Consider the following 5,059-nt stretch of genomic DNA (forward strand, 5'->3'; position numbering starts at 1 on the left):
TTTTTGAGAACTGTCAGTTTTCTTCTAACAATGTACTAAAAAAGCGTTACAGGTTTTAGACTACCACTCGTTAATTTGCAAGCAGAGCAATAAGTGAGTAAACCTATTCCAAATTAATATCCACTTAGATAGCTGTTGAACCAAGTCAGGCATTGACGATGACCCGGCGATCTTTGCCCCGTTCCACAAATAGAGCAGCGATGACTCATTTGCACAGAGTCAGTAATAAACCCACTGGCTCACACATGCACCCTGAACTGTGGTCCCCAGGGACTTAACGTGTCTCTGAATGTTGACAGTCAGCCACATCTAAAATCACAGCTAGGAATAGAAGAGGACTGAGAAATCAGATACTGCTCTTTACTTCCAGAAACCTCCTGGCACATTATGGAAAAACTGGAGTAGGTTTGCAATAGGTAGCTGAAAGATTAAGTTTGGGGTTGGTGGAATTAACCAACCTGAAATGTAATTGTTCAAGGGGCTATTGATCCTGTGACTTGCAGTAAATAAGAGGCTCTTGAAAGCCTGGCAGCTGATGAGCACTGTCTGGTTGTATTCCCTTTTAAGATCAACATGTTGATATGTTTATGAGCATATAATGGGCACTGCCTAATACCACTAATTGCCACTTAGAGTCAATCTTAGGCTTATTCTTTCTGTGGGCTTTATGATCCCTAAATTGGTTAATTAGGCCAGTATTGGCTGTGAAGGCAGTAAGTTATTGTTGCCTTTTGTGTCTACTCGTAAGAGACTATAGAAGCCAATAATTACAACCCTATGGAGACCACACCTTGATTTTTCCTGTGCCACATCTTGTTTTGGAATTAGATACATCCGGAAAAGCCCGTCATATCTGTTAATATTAACTCAAAAGGGCCTAAATAGTGTCCCAGCATCCTCTCTTCTTGCCTCTCTCTAAACCTGGGGTCCTCAAACTTTGGCACATGTCAGAACCATCTGCTAGGCTTGTTAAAGCACAGGTGGCTGGGTCCCACCCTGGGACTTCCTAGTGACTAAATCCAGGGGGAGGCCCCAAACTTCGCAGTTCTAGGAAGTTCCTAGGTGATGCTCAAGGGGCAATCCTTTAAGCACTACTGCCCTAACCAGGGAGTTCACAGCTGCCTTAGAACACAAAGACCTAGCCTTCTATCCAGAAGCCCATGATGAGACTCAACTCTTGGTAAAAAGCAATACTGAGGAAAAGCCAAACTCTGTTTCTCCCCTTAAGTGGGGGAAAGCCACAGTGATCCTCTACTTCAGTAATTCTCAAAGTACAGTTTCCTCACTGGAAGTCTGAGTGCCACCTGGGAACTTGGGAGGAATGCAGATTCTGAGGCCCCACCCCAGACTGCCTGTCTCAGAAATTCTGGGGGTAAAGCCCAGAAATCTGTTTGATAAGCCGCCCAGACACTGAAGTGGGACAGCTTCTGCTTCAAATCCATTCTCTACAAGGCAGTCCGAGTGACTTTTTTTTTTAATTGAATTTTTTAATTGTGATCACTATAGATTCTTAGGCAATAGTAAGAAATCATATGAGGAGATGTTTTGTACACTTTGTCCAGCTCCCTTAGTAGTAACATTTTGCAAAACTACAGGATAGTGTCACCTCCAGGATTTTAACATTGCTCTGATGTACCTATTTTATTCATATTTCAGCATTTTACTTGTAGTAGTGTGTGGTTAGTGAATGGACACACATGTGCCTATTAAGCTCCATACTGTTTTCTAATTAAAAACATTTTTTATTAACATACAATGTATTATTTGCCCCAGGGGTACAGGTCTGTGAATCATCAGTCTTACACAATTCACGGCACTCACCATAGCATATACCCTTCCCAGGGTCCATCACCCCGCCACCCTGTCCCTCTCCCCAACCCTCCAGCAACCCTCAGTTTGCTTCCTGAGATTAAGAGTCTCTTACGGTTTGTCTCCCTCCCAATCCCATCTTGTTTCATTTTTCCCTCCCTTCCCCCACAACCCCCTTGCCCTGCCTCTTAAATTCCTCAAATCAGAGAGATCATATGATAATTGTCTTTCTCTGATTGACTTATTTCTTAACTCCATACAGTTTTATTACCTGTCTGTTGATGCATACATCAACCATCTCAGACAAGTTCCAACACCACAGAGACCCCTCAGTTTGTCCTTTCTAACTGCATCCGCTTCCCTTTAGCACAGCCTACAACTGGCTTGTCCCTCACCCTCAGCAGCCTCCAATCTGGTCTCCATTCTTAAACTTTTGTCATTTCAAAAATGTTAGAGAACCAAAATCATATAGTAAGTAGCCTTTTGGGATTGTTTTTTTTTTTTTTCACTCAACACATTTAGTTGTTGTGTGTCAATAGTTAGTTCTTTTTTTATGGCTGAGTAGTTCTAGAGTAAGTATGCACCACAGTCTGTGGAATCATTCCTGTGGAAGGACATTTTAGATTGATTCCAGTTTTTTGGCTATAACCAATAAAGTGGCTATGGACATTCATGTAAAGATTTTTGTATAAGCATAAGTTTTCATTTCTCTTGGGGTAAGTACCTAAGAATATAGTTGCTAGGTGGTATGTAGTTGCATGTTTGGTTTTATGAAGAACTCCCAAACTGTTTTTCAGAGTGGTTCTACCAATTACATTCCCACAGCAAATTGTGAATGATGCAGTTTCTCAGGATCCTCACCAACATTTGGTGTTCTCCTTATCTTTAGTTTTAACTCCTCTGTTAGGCATGGAGTAATAGCTCACCAGAGTTTTCATACACATGTCCCTAATAGCTAATGATATTGAACCTCTTCAGGGTGCTTATTTGCTATCTGTATATCCTCCCCAATAAAATGATGGTGCGTGTCTTTTGTCTATTTTCTAATTGCATTGATTTTTGTTGTTGCTGTTTTTCCTGTTTAATACCTATTAGTGGTTACCTCCTGCCCTTAGGAAAAAGTTTAAACTCTAATGTGGAGGAAAGTCCTCACTACCTCACTGTGAGGCCACTCTTCTCTGCATTTCAGCCAGACAGAGCTACTTTTAGTTCCTCTAAGATTTCTGGCTTTCTCTGTCTTCCCGCCTCTGGGACCATATTTTCCTATCTTCTTCTCCCCTTTGCTAATTCTCTCAGGTTCTAGCTGTTCTCTGAGGCTTCTCCTTCTATTTCACAACACTCGCATCTGTGCTCTCAAAGCACTTGTCACAAGGACATACTGTGCATCTTTCTCTGCTTTCCCATTTGTGAAGCTCCTTGAAGGCAAGAACTACTTATTCACTGCTGTCTTTCCTTGGCTTGTCAAAATGCCTGCCACCCCGTGTGGCCAGACCTAAGTCACTGACCCCCGCCCGCGACCTACAGTGCTGCTCACAGGACCACCCCTCGGGAAAAGAAAACAAAATCTAACCAAAACATTAGCTCCAAAATGAACAACACCCTCCTCATCTCTGATCAACTTTCAAAACACTCTGAAGTTACAAAGCTGCCTTTATTATTGAGCAGTTGTGTGTGGCATGGTATTTTGGCAAAGTATTTTATAATGAGCTTGTTGATTGTTTCTCAAAACCCTGAAGAAGAAATGTTCGCCTCCTGTCAGAGACCAGGGAACGGAGCCCAGATAGATCAGAAAACCGCATCTGAAATCATATGGCAAACCATTAGCTCTCACCGCAAGTGGTTTCGTCTACTTGGCTTTGACCTTGATATGTACTGGGGAAATTCAAGAAACCCACAGAACACCCATAGGGGGTTATCCAATACAACTTTCTTTTTTGAACCATTAACCAAAGTTGAATGATGATTATTTTAAATGCCTGTTGAATGTATGAACTGAACAAATACAAGCCTACGTTTAAAATGTGGAGCTAGGGTTCCTGGCTAAAGAGGTAGGATTTTTATGAGTCATGCTTATCACTAGCTTACTGAATATTTTCTGGATTATGGACTAGGTTCCATAGATTAGTATAACCCTTCCTTTTAGCTTCCATAATATTGGAAGTAGAGAAAAATCTTTGCAAACAGCAGGAGTTAACTGTCTTTATTTTGCACAATTTAATCTGGATATCTTCTCTGCTAGTTGAGTGGATTTATAGAGAGCCATTGTAACCCACCCACATTCTCAGATGGACTTGAGCCCTCAATACTAGGCCCTCACAAAAGAAAGAAGGGCCTACTCAAAGGGAAGAGTGATCAATAAAGAAAATTCAGGAAGGCTGACCAACCCATCCCCCATGCAGCCTCCTCTCTAAGTTCTAAAGTAATGGCCACCTTGGGGTGGCCATGTTTGGGCTGAATGTGATATTAGACTTCCCTGTCAGACCAAGGCTTGATTGCCACTGGATCTCCATCCTTGCCTTCTTGCCAGAGGGACAAGACACAAAGAATGGGTCTGTCTCAAAGTATCAGCCTACCAGTGAGCTAGGTATACCAGCAGCCCCAACTTGCTGTGGGTTCAAGTCTCAGACCACATCTATCCACTGGAGCAGGACCTGCTTCTCTCTGGTTGATTCGCCCCAGGACTATTGCTTCAGGAGCAGAAGTTTACTTCTGATAGACATCTTTTCTCCTAAATCCACTCAGAAGTATTAGAGACCTAAGTGCTTTTATCTTGATTATGAAGGTAACATTAACTGATGCTATTCAAGTATTTCTTCCACATGTGCTCACTGAGTGCTTCCTCTGTGCCAGGCACTGTATTTAGCGCTGAGGATAGAGTAACATAATCCAACCTCTGCCCTCTGGAAGCTTACAGTCTAGCAGGGCAAGGGCCTCATATTAAATGGTCATGCAAGAGCATGACCAGCCTATGTATGCAACATTTATTTGTTCAAAGATACACACACACACAGAGCACCTTTTATATAAAACACTCTCTAGCAGTGCATTGAGTCTGTGTGTATTTCTCCCATGCTCAACCAGGGCCAGTTCAGCCACTGGAGTAACACCCACCATGCTGTAAAGACCCTCAGCCTGTACGTGTTTCTGAGCAGAAACGCTGGGCAGCTTACATTCAGCTCACATGGAGCTGAATGCTGCCAACAACTTGAATGAGCTTGAAAGTGGATTCTTCCCCAGAGCTTCCAGGCAC

The sequence above is a fragment of the Mustela putorius genome, unplaced genomic scaffold, assembly GCF_011764305.1.
Source record: "Mustela putorius furo isolate JIRA1106 unplaced genomic scaffold, ASM1176430v1.1 tig00537227_pilon_pilon_pilon, whole genome shotgun sequence".
NCBI classification, from domain to species: Eukaryota; Metazoa; Chordata; class Mammalia; order Carnivora; family Mustelidae; genus Mustela; species Mustela putorius.